This window comes from Parambassis ranga, chromosome 3 (assembly GCF_900634625.1).
Source record: "Parambassis ranga chromosome 3, fParRan2.1, whole genome shotgun sequence".
NCBI classification, from domain to species: domain Eukaryota; kingdom Metazoa; phylum Chordata; class Actinopteri; family Ambassidae; genus Parambassis; species Parambassis ranga.
In genome coordinates this window covers 24,216,691-24,228,722 of record NC_041024.1, presented here as the reverse complement: position 1 = coordinate 24,228,722, position 12,032 = coordinate 24,216,691, and the positions used below count along the sequence as shown (strand labels likewise).

At 41.9% G+C, this 12,032-nt stretch overlaps 1 pseudogene; it reads left to right on the top strand.

Moving 5' to 3' along the window:
- Nucleotides 1-7,359: 7,359 nt before the first annotated feature.
- Nucleotides 7,360-9,472, top strand: LOC114433663 (protein lin-52 homolog; annotated as a pseudogene).
- Nucleotides 9,473-12,032: the final 2,560 nt, after the last annotated feature.

Genomic DNA, 12,032 nt, shown 5'->3' with positions numbered 1-12,032 from the left:
GTCAAAACAAATGACTGTGGTGCTGGTTGAACGCAGTCCGCAGCGGCTTCACACTTATTAACCACAAACTTTCTCAACCTCCTCTGTTGCAGATTAACCACAGACTGCAGTGACGCAGGATCCGGATCACTGCGTGTGTGTGATGCAGGGCTGGACGTGATGTATTGGGTGTATTTATATAAACTGCTTTGTCAGACAGCAATAACATAAATCTGAAAAGACATAATGAGAAAACACTGGAACATATTGTACATGTTTTATTTCTTTTTATAATTTTTTTTATTTTGTATCTAAATTTTCATGAATTTCTTTATTTTGAGTTTTATTTTGAAAAGGTTGGCTGAAGTAACCTGTTCAATAGCTGTTAGTAAAATGCAAATGAATAAATACATGATTTCCAAAATGAAATTTCCAAAATAAAACATTTAAGTATTACCTAATCTATACGAATACAATTGAAAACACATTAAAACACTGCAACAATAAGACTGTGTACTTGGACTTTGCCCTCTACAGATGCATAATATGCCATATATTACCATATATTACCATATATATGCCATAGTTGTTTCCACCTTTCATCAAACCTTTATGGTCAAATGTATTTCTCACGATCAGCCAGCAGTTTGTGACACATGTCACGGACGGGCTTGTCCCTTTACTCATCATCGCTGTGGATAGTAAATAACAGTGACCTCTCACATCCTGTGATGTCTCATATAGAAGGGTGACAAGCAATATGTGCAGTTCACTTCCATGCACTGATTATACCGATTGTCAGGTTTTGTGTGTCTGTGTGTGTGCAGGCAGGGTTTTGCATTCGATTTTCCACCTGAGAAGAAGAAGAGTGACCACTTAGTCACCACTTAGCTTGGAGGATGACGTTGGATCTACTGGCTAGCAGCAGTTAACGTAGATGCTAATCAACCAAACATTCCATCCTGGGGAGGAGGACCCCCCCCCCCCCCCATCTAGTCTGTGAGTTATTTTTATTGCACACATCACTGTGTCACACCAGCACAGAGGTGACATGAGTTTAGGTGAAGTGATTTATGAGCACACTGCCTGCACCATGTGCAGATGCCTGTCTGTGTGTGATGAGACACACCCTCAGGGAGAATGAAGCAAAAACACACAACAATAACCAGATGGGGTGTTAGTAACATGTGGTGGGGAAACGATGGGTGTAGTCTGCAGCCATCTTCACAGGTATTCTAGTAATGACAGCCAATCATCTTCTCAGCTGAGCACAGGTTCTCAGGATGGTCTTTGTGTGCTCTTTACTCAGTGTTCCACTTCAATCTGCTGGTGTGATGCCACTGACTCTTCCAGGCTGTTCATTTGTAAAAAGGAAGCTGGTCCTCCTCGGTTCGTTGTGTTAAGCTCCAGGTCGTTCCTGCAACAACAAGCACTGAGGCAGCTGGCTTCATCTGTTTGTACTAAATGTTTCCAGCTGATGCTAGTATGGAGACCTGTCCAGGGTCTACCCCACCTCTGGAAGATGTTGCTATGGTAACTGAGATCAAAACAAAATTGCTAATAACAACAATAACAATAGATAACTAAATAATAATAATATAATAATAATAAACAAAGCGAGAAAACAATCTAAAACAGTGGCACTGAAGTCTTCTTTGTTTCATTTTGCAGTTAGTAATCAGTGCTGATGTGTTGTTTTGATCTCTGATAGTAGGTCTCTACAAAAGTAGACTCACACGGTTGTGTAGCTTGAGAAAATATTTTACATAGAAATTAAAATAATTGAAATCAGGCAAGTCAAAATATGCATGAAATGTGTGCTTTGTTATAAACTCTATCTATCATCAGTCTTAGTAAACGTGGTGTAATGTTACATGTCAGCATGTTGTGCAAGAAATAATCATCCAATCAAGTCCTGCGTCTGCAGCCAGCAAGAGGAAGAGGAGGAGGAGGAGAAGGAGGAGAAGGAGGAGGGAGAGGAGGAGGAGGAGGAGGAGGGAGAGGAGGAGGAGAAGGAGGAGGGAGAGGAGGAGGAGGGTGGGATCAGGGCAGATGGTTAACAAGTTTAGTATCAGCTCAACTGATACTGCAGAAAAAGCATGACATCATCTCACAGACCTCTACAAGTTCATTTAGGTGAAGCAGAAACATGAGCTAATGAGATCCAGACACTGACTCCAGAAGTTGGTCACTATCCGCTCATACTTTTTAACCCAGCATATCATGAGGTTGTAAAATAAGCCCAGTTCTCCTGATGACGGTGTGATTATTTAAGAGTCCAGGAATGTGGAAATAACTTCACCCAAAGCTGGGATGAGAAATCCGTGGGGGAGGTCTGGGGAACGTATAGTCTGAGGAGCAGCAATGTGTCAGGAGCTGAGAGGCTCAGGGTGGGGCGGGGGGATTTCTGCAGCCCGTCGCTGAAACAATCCACTGAGGTTAAACCCAGACCTCCAGCTCTCAGTTTGGGTGGAGGTGGAGGAGCATTTTTAGAAACCACGCACCCAAACATGCTCCCTCACAGATCTCAAGATATGTGGTCAGCTGTTTAATTGTACAGAGCGGCAAAAATATGCGCTGTAATCATGTTTTGTAATGTGATTTTGAATAAATATGAGCCAAAACATCAGGACATACTCATGGGTCCGGGGAAGTTGTAGTGCTTGTTTCAGGCGCTCCCACTTTTATCCGTAACTAGTTGTTGTCTTGCTGCACGGCCCAGCTCACAGACAGATGTCCGACATTGTCGAGTGAACTGGTATAATTCAGAAGTCCTCCATAGAAATGAAGTGTAATATGTCTCCACTTGATCTGTTATAGACAGCCTGGCCTGTTAATGTACTATTCTGTATGGGAAGTGAGGGGTCTATTACAATTAACCCTCATACATATTATTCTCTTTTAACCATCCCTTTCTTATTCATGCATGGTGGCTGTCCACTAGCCTGAGGTCGGCGGGTCCCTGTCCTTGGCCTACATTGTTGCAGCTGGCTAATCATTTTCAGCTACTGTTACAACTTTTTGTATCAGATTTATCTTTGATTTATTGCCGGAAAAACCTCACAGGACTTCATCCATTTATTCATTTTCCTGACCCACTTAGTCCTGTACTACAGAGTTATGGGTTACATAGATGTGTTGCTGTGGGCTAAAATTACTTTACTACAAGTTATTGTAGGTCTTTGACAGTTTAATGAAACCACTTATATCTTTCTGAGGAAAATCCAATATTATGGACATCGTTTTCTGAATAGGAATAAACATAGTTTTCTCTTTTCCAATGCTGAAGCAGCAGATATGGTTTTTACTAGAAAGGAGAGGAGGGAGTGAACTGGAATTTAGAGCATCTGGGAGTAAAACTGTCAGATATTAATCACAGCAGCGAGAAACTGTGCAGAGATAAACAACAGTGTACAAAGAGGCCGTGCAACACTGATCTACAGGCAGATACAGAGTGTGTACGCTACAGGATACTGACTAACTGGCCATTCAACTCATTTTCAGTAAAAGAAAAAACAACGTGAAACAATATCAGCAGGGGGAAAAAGAGCAATCAGCCAGACTGCAGACATCTTTTAAGTGTTTCCAGTCAGTGTAAAGGCTCAGGAAATCATTATAGCTGCCATCATTGTGTTTCCACGTCTTCCTCTTCCCTTCAGAACACAATGAAATGCAGCTGGTGATGTGACAGTTTCAGTTATTTCATCAAAGCTGGACACTCCAGACTTTCAGAAACAACAGCTCATTCTCTCTGTTAATAAGGCGCATTTCAACATGTTTGTTCGAGGCGTAAACAAAACAATAAGCGCACAGTCTCACACATCAACGCTTCTGTTAAACTACTACCACTACCATAGCTTCAAGCGCCCTCTAGTGTTTGAAATCATCCTGGACCCTGAAAAGCTGACAGGAGGTTCATTCATCATGAACTTTATATTAAAGAAAGTGAATGCTTCTCAATCAAAGATCGGAGGCGGAGATGATGGAAAGACGTCACTCCTCTCTTTCTGAGTGACCTTTATTTCTGAGCAGTGACAGAACAGTCAGGAATGAAACACCTCAGATAAAACTTAGTCCAGTGTTTAAGCAGGATAGGTCTCAGTTTGGAGGCACAAAGGTCAAAGGTCACAGTGACATGCAAACATTCTAAAAGTCCTCACTTTGTAAGTGTGAGGTAATTGAATGCAGACTCTGAGACTCAGTTTACACATGTTTTATGGAGGCATAAATATTTACCTCCACTAATATTATTCTACATAATTTGTAATATGATGGAACTGTAATATTAGAACATTAGCAGGCTTGTTTGAAGCTACTGTTTTATTGGCTGCTTTGTATTATAATGTCCAAAACACAGTATAATTGTCAGGACACCAGGTTGAGTCAGGGCTTTTATTTTGTAGTTTGGTGGTTTTGTATTTTGCTTTAGTTACTGTTCCTGTCTCCTGTCTCCTCTCGTTTCAGGTGTCTTGTCTTCCTCTTCCTCGTGTGCTCCCTCCTCCTCCTCCTCCTGGCGATCACCTGCTCCTGTGTCTCATTGTCTTCCCTGCTCCCTGTGTATTTAGTCTGTGTCTCCCCTTCACTCTGTGCCAGTTCATCTTGGGAGGTTTGTGGGTTTGTTGCCTCGTCCAAGCCTTGTCAGCCTTACCTCTGATCATGTTCCTCCTTGTTCTCATCAGAGATACTGTATTAATCCCAGGGGGAAATTGCTTTGATTCCAGGTGCTCCATGTAAACTCAAAAACAGGTTAGAAATATAAAAATTCTAAACAATAATGCAGCATGGATGCTGCTAAGGAGCTGTTGTGTTTTCTGCACCTTGCTTTTTGCCTTGAACTCTCTCTTGCCATGTTTTTTTTTAATACCACGCTAAGTGTAAATTTGTTGTTACTCCTGTGACCCCTGGTCAGTAAATAAAGACTGCTTTGATTTTTAACTGCTCTGTGTTTCTGCGTCTGTGTCCACCTCCTGCACAAACCCTGACAATAATGTAAGCAGACTTACTTTTTATTTTCCCATGCTGATCCAAACTACCAACACTACATACATTTCAATCAAAACATAACAGTTGTGTTAAAGTAATCCATTCTTTGAGCTGAGAATAATGGCAAAGGTGAAAAAATATCATGCTGTGGCCTTTGTTTGTAGAGAATAGAACTGTATTTGTTGTTTACAGCTGTAAACAGCAAAGGCCTGTCTTTCCAAACCAAAACATTTGGATGATGAACACACAATTTCAAGAAAAGTGGACACTTAAGTATTATTTTCATGGAGTTTAGTGAAAACCTGCATCACATAAAAAGATAATGACACATTTTCAAAGATAAAGGAAATAATCACTTATTTCGCTTGATACACTCATCTGTCTGTATCTGGAGCTAACAGAGAAAACCATTTCTTTGCATCTGCTCTGCTGTCTCACTAACTTCATAAAAATGCTAGATATTTGTTTTTCTTTCAGAAAGAGAGGTTGCACCAAAAGAATATTTATAAAGTTTGATCTTATCTTACTAACAAAGACCCAAAGACACCAAGAAGGGAAAGGAAACACAGCAGCACTAAACAAACTCAGCTCTCAGTGTTCTCTCATCAGCACTCACCGACCTGTAAACATGAACGTTCACTGTGCCTCAATGACTCTGGGACAGATCAGGACTTTTCCTACACTTGTATCTAAATTTTAAGCAGGAAGAAGAATCCTCGGATCCTCTGGCCAGTTGTTTTAGCATTATGGAAAACATCAGAGCTGATCAAACACTGGTTATAATAGCATGGTGAGACACAGACTAGAGACTCATTGGAAAGGATGTCTTCAGATTTACACTGATGGTGCTAAGGACCCAAAGAGTGGTGGAGCTGGTTTTGCTTTTTACATCCCACAGTATGATATTCTACTGCTGTTATCTGGGCTTTAGAATGGGCGGAAGAGGTCCTTGCAACAAGAAGTAGAGTCTGCTGCAGGCCATCGTGTACACAGTTGTGCTGTTGGTCCTCCAGCTCAGTCTGCTGTCGATGGTCACTCCCAGGTACTTGTACTCCTCCACCATCTCCACATCCTTACCCAGGATGCAAAGGTAATATATACAATATATATATAATATATATTGTATATATTACTGTTTACTGCTTACATTTGCACTTCAGCCACTTTTTAAATGTTATTCGCTAGCACCACCTAGTGGTGCAATCTTTATTAGTTAATTGAGATTGTAGCTGGGTTAGCTTATTAAGCAGTAGGCTACTGGCTGAATTGTGCACTTTTATCATCAGGTCAACATAGTATCTTTCTATTATTGCACACACAGCCAGCTCTTCCCTGTGAACCTGAACCTGCTCTGAAACAAGCAGGGACAGCAGCAGGACTCAGCGTATCACAGGATGCTGTCTTTATGCTGTCGGGCCAACAGTAATGTTCTTTTTCAACTTTGAACCTTCAAGAGTATAAAGCACTGATCTGGCTGCATTTGCCAAGTACATGGACTGCTGTGAAAGTTGTGTTTCTTTGTTAACACTACAGCTGGTGTTTTAGTTTTAAGTTTGTTTATTGATCAAGATACAGCACAATAGCCCACTTTGTGTGTGTGTGTGTGTGTGTGTGTGTGTGTGTGTGTGTGTTCTAGTCTGTCTGGTTCATCAGCTGACCCCTCACTTCAGTAAAAACAGACACTGAAGTTCAATCTAGTGATTGATTTTATTGTTGTGTTAATGTTGGCTAAGTTAAGGCTGCTGCAAGGGTTAAAATGTCAACATGGAACAGCTGAGAGCATTCATTCAAAATGAAGGAAAGTAATGAAAATGTAATCAAATGTAATTACATTACTTTGATAAAGTAATTGAAATAGTTACACTACCATTACATTTTTCACAGGGTAACTTGTAATTGTAACCAGTTACATTTCTAAAGTAATCTTCCCATTAACAGTCACCAGCCACAGGAACTGGATGTATCTGTGTCTGTATCTCCCACATACTTCATCCTATGTGGATGAAAACAATCAGGCATGCTGAGCCTGTCATTTTGAACAGATGATTATAGATGCCTCTTACTCTGTCATGACATCAGCCCAGGACAGAGGCCGGGGGACGATGGGGGACGATGGCTCGCAGCTTTAATTTTGTTTGTAAGAATAATAATAACCATTTATACAAACAGAACTGTTCATGTCCTGGAAGGCAACAAACACACAGGGTTGTGGTTTGTAGTTTAGATTTTTGTACAATTCATTTCACCTGTTTGTCCAACTACACAACTGTGCTCTGCTGCAAGACACACTCACAGTTTCAGAATGTGACAATTTATTATTTACATTAAAATTAGTTTAAACAGTCTATAAAAAGTACAAATCTGATATATATATATAAAAATAAATTAAAAAGCTGAATGGACACAAACAGCAGCCCGCTGAAAGAAACGACTCTCCACAGCTTCTCCATCACGTACTCCAGAAGGTGGCGCTCAGCTGGCCTTTTGGTGGGCTGATCTGTCAGTTCTGCAGTGCCGTCTGTGTGCGAGAGGCAGACTCATGTAGCTTCTATCCATCAAAATGTGTCAATATCTGACAGAAATCACATCATGGCCGAGCAGAGAAGCTCAATGCATAAATCAGTGTAGCAGTATACCGGTTGGACCCTTAAGCAAGGTCCTTAATGCTACATCTGCACTACTTCTGTTGACTGAAAAAAAACGAAACGTGAGAAGTGGTGCAGATTTTACTGTAATTGTAAATCTTCGCTTTCTTTATGTCTTTATTCTTCTACTGTTTATTTGTATTTTAAGTTTCAAAGTTGTGCCTGCATTGTGCAGTAATGGAGCGAGGGGTCATGGGTAATCCTCAGAGCGGCGGAGGTAGTATGTCTGTCAATGTCCGGACAAAAAGTGTTGTTAACTTACCAAAAAGTGCATAAAAAGTTCAGCTGTCTTTGTTTGTTTGTATGTGGGTTGTCGTGGAGCAATGGCGCCATGTTTTATTAAGTTGGTGATCTGTACTGTGTTTTACTACGGGCGAAAACAAATCTCCTCAGTTTGTTGTTAGCTAGCCAGGCTAAGCTAACAATAATATATGTTTCCAGACGGAGCATGCGCTGTTATTGTAGTTGATAACTGGCTTAGATGTTCAGTCTGTTCAGACTTGACTAGTTTGCCCATAATTTAGTACATTTGATCAATGTTTTAATTTAATCGTGTTCATCAAACACGATTAAATTCGGTAAATTCTAATTCCTTACGTTACTACGATGTGTATAAATAGTAAATTTGACATTTTTTATCTTTAACCAATATAATGTTGTCTCAACTGGACACACGGGGGCGACAGAGTGCGGATGTTAGAGCAGCAGCTTTACTGTTGTGAGATGTTTTCCGTGGGCTAAAGCCCTCACTAGCCCCCGTGTTGTGTTTGTGCAGCGTTCGTGGAAGCACGGAGACAGCAGGGTGGATTGTGCTGTGCAGAGCTGATGCTGTCGGTGCTGCTGGCCGAGAACAGCCCGGTAGATCGCTGCAGTGCTGCATAAGGGCCAAATCACCTCCATTTATATGTTGGTTGGTTTAAAACATCTTCCATGATGATGTTAACGGCAGATGTGTCATAAGCTGTGGTGGAGCTTCACTGTTTGTTGTACACTCCTACAGTGTGTATACATTGTATAGTAAGTGTGCATGTAGCACACAATAAACAATGTGCTTTGATTTGAGTGCTTTGAAGAAGCCACCAGAACATGTGAAGCACTGATAGCTTCAGAAACACTGCCTTTACTGAATGCATCAATAAATGTTTGCATATTGTTGAAAGACTTTTTTCTGTCCTGTTAGGTGATGATTCTGAGACCTCATTGCTGAGTCTGGAGAAGCTCGACGGAGCATCACCAGACTTGTGGCCAGAGCAGTGTAAGTTTATGTCCTTTGTAATTGGCTGCTGTAGCGTTATACACTGTTTAACCTTCATTCTCCTGTAATCTGGTACACAGTGCCTGGGGGCGCAGAATTCTCTGCATCTTAAAATGTGAGTTATATTTCCTGTGGTTTACCTCCATTTACAAGTGAGTTAATTAAATAGGGGTGACACTGTGTAATATATGAGCACACTGTAAATCTTTATGAGGCGTCCATTGAATTCTTTGTTGCATTCATATTACAGCCCATCTCTAATTCTTCCCCTGTGGATGGCTGGAGAGTGAAGACAGTGAAATGTTAAAAGGTAAGATTATGTTACTTTTTTCTGTGTACCTGCAGCAATCAGTGGTAAACAGGAGGACTGGAGAGAACGTGGACAGAAACAGTCTGAGTTTATAATCCTGTCAGCAGGAATAACAGTCGGCCAAAAGTGGTTTAATGTCAGTTTCATTATGGTCACTGTTCTCTGGCTTTAGAGCTGGGGAGTCTGACTACAGCAAACCTGATGGAGAAGGTCAGAGGACTTCAGAGTCCGGCCTACCAGCTGGGCTTAGAGGAGTGTAAGTACCTGAACAACACAGACACTGCAGTGCTACTGATTTAAAAGAGGGCATTTCAAATGTTTTTGTCTGTTGCCTTTTTTGATAAGTTGATTCAACACCTACGTGAAAACAACTAAAAACATCTTAATCACGAGCTGCTTGGCCACTTAATACCACTAGGTGGTGCTCATAGCCTTTTTAGGTTTTTGTCTGTCTGTAATAGATTTCACAGCACACTTGAAGTTTTCTCCAATTCCAAATTTCACATAGACCCAAATTTACAGTCAGTTCTGCTGTTGACCTCGAGGGCTTAAAATAATGGATTTAGGTCAATCTTGGTAAATGGAAGAGGTAAGAAACAAGGGCAGGCCCACAGAAACTCACACAACAAATATTCAAGCATTTGATGGATGCAAAATCTATTTTTAATCCATTCCCTGCTGCCTCCATTGTCATAATCTCTATGGAGTGTGGATTAGAGACACATTGCTAAGTGCTCAAGTTTTTCTAAGAGAAAAATGGGTATTCATTTTTTCCAGTGGGAAAAGCACACAGACAAGAATTGTGGTGTAACTCCGTGTTATTGAAATGAGATCTATGGACATACAGTACAAAATGCTCTGGTGTAGACAGTCATTTTAAGGAGCAGCTAATGTAGTCACCACATCCTTTAGTGTGTGTTGAGGGCTGTTGTTTGTATTAAAAGACCTGCACTTTGTAATAATGTAAAGTTAAAAATGTCCTAGGGGAAGACCCCCAGACCCCCCCACCAAAAAAAGGTCCCCCCATATTTTTTATGGCATCAGATGGGAGGAGAAATAACTGGCTTAGATGTTCAGTTTGTTCAGACCTGACTAGTTCGACCATAATTTGTATGAGTACATTTGATAAATGTCTTAATTTAATTGTGCAGCAGATTGTTACAAGCTTTTGAAATAATGTTTTATGCAGATATGTGAGATTGTTGTAGAACGGTTTATTTAGTAAAGAACTTATTAACAACTGACAAAAAGCTTTGATTATGTGATTTCAGTCTCTGTATATCCTAGCCTCTTTCAGATTCAGATTCAGATTCAGAAAACTTTATTTGTCCCCGAGGGGCAATTTAAGGCACAAGTGAGCAGCTTGAAATATAAGACACAGTAAAACTGAACAGAGAACAGATACAAATAAAATATAGAATATTAAGTATGTATAGGTTATCAAGTCATAAATGTTATGACTACCCAAATGTCCATGAACAATGTAAACAGATTGTGAAGTGGCTGAAGTGCAGAGTAAGCAGTAAACGGTAGGATATGTATGTGCTAATGAAAGCGGAGGTTATAGCAGCGACTAGTAATTACAGGTGTGTGAGTTAGGGGGTGGGGGGCAGGGGGACGGTTGACTGTACTATGGTTGTGTGTTGACTGCAGAGGAGTCAGGGAGGAGAGAGAGTGTGTGGGGAGGAGTTAAGGAGAAGGATGGCCGTGGGGACCAAGGTGGCCTTTCTTCTTTGGGTTCTGCAGGCGGGGTGGCGGGGCAGCGGAGCCATCGTCCAGAGGGGAGCCACTGAAATGCTGAGTGGAGGACGTGTGAGGGCTCTCTGAGGATTTTTACTGCCAGGTTGAGAGTCTGTTGGTCATGAGTGTGAGGAAGAGTTCGTACAGGCAGGCCAATCATCTTAGAGCAGACTGAAACAGTGCTCTGCAGTGGGTTTCTGTTGTGGAGGCTGATGGAGTGGAACCAGCAGGTTATTGAGGAGGTGATGATGCTCTCAGTAAAGCTGAAGTAGAAGGTCCGTAGAATGTCTTTACCGACTCCAAAAGAGTTGAGTTTCCTCAGGAGGTTGAGACATTGCTGGCATCTTCTGGGAGTGTCCTCGGTGTTGGAGGAGAATTTCAGGAGGTTGTCAAAGATGGGGCCCAGATATCTGACCTCCTCGACCAGCTCCACTGGCTCTCCGTGGATGATGGTGGTGGCTGCTGTAGTCAAGTCCCTCTGTTTTTTGGAGTAGGTCAAGACTAGCTCCTTGGTCTTGGACCATGGTGATGTGAGGGTCCTGACAGCAGGGACAGGAGAACGGTGTCATCAGCGTACTTAACCAGACGACAGTTGGGCTGTGTGGATCTACAGTCATCAGTGTAAAGGATGAACAGTAGGGGTGATGGCACACAGCCCTGGGGGGAGCCGGTCGAGGTAGAACGGAGGTCTGAAAAGGTCTTGTTAACCAGTACTCTCTGGGACCTGTTGGTGAGAAAGTCCAGTATCCACATGATTAACTGGTCTTCTAGGTGGAAGTGGGAGGAGAGTTTAGTGGCCAGGATATGGGGCTGCAGGGTGTTGAATGCTGAGGAGAAATCAGCAAACAGGAGTCTGGCTGCTCCAGGTGTTTGTGGATGCTGTCCATGATGAATGAATGGAGTATGGAGATTATATCCGTTTGTTGTTGTTTTGCACAGACGCAGCAAATGCTCCAGCTGTGAGATAGATCCCGGCAAACTTTACAGACTCTAATTCTGCTCATGGGGAGATGCAGCGTGGAGAGTGGAGGAGACTGCAAACTCCAGGACACAGGGAGACGGCACTGCAGAACTGACAGATCAGCCCACCACAAGGCCAGCTCAGCGCCACCTTCTGGAG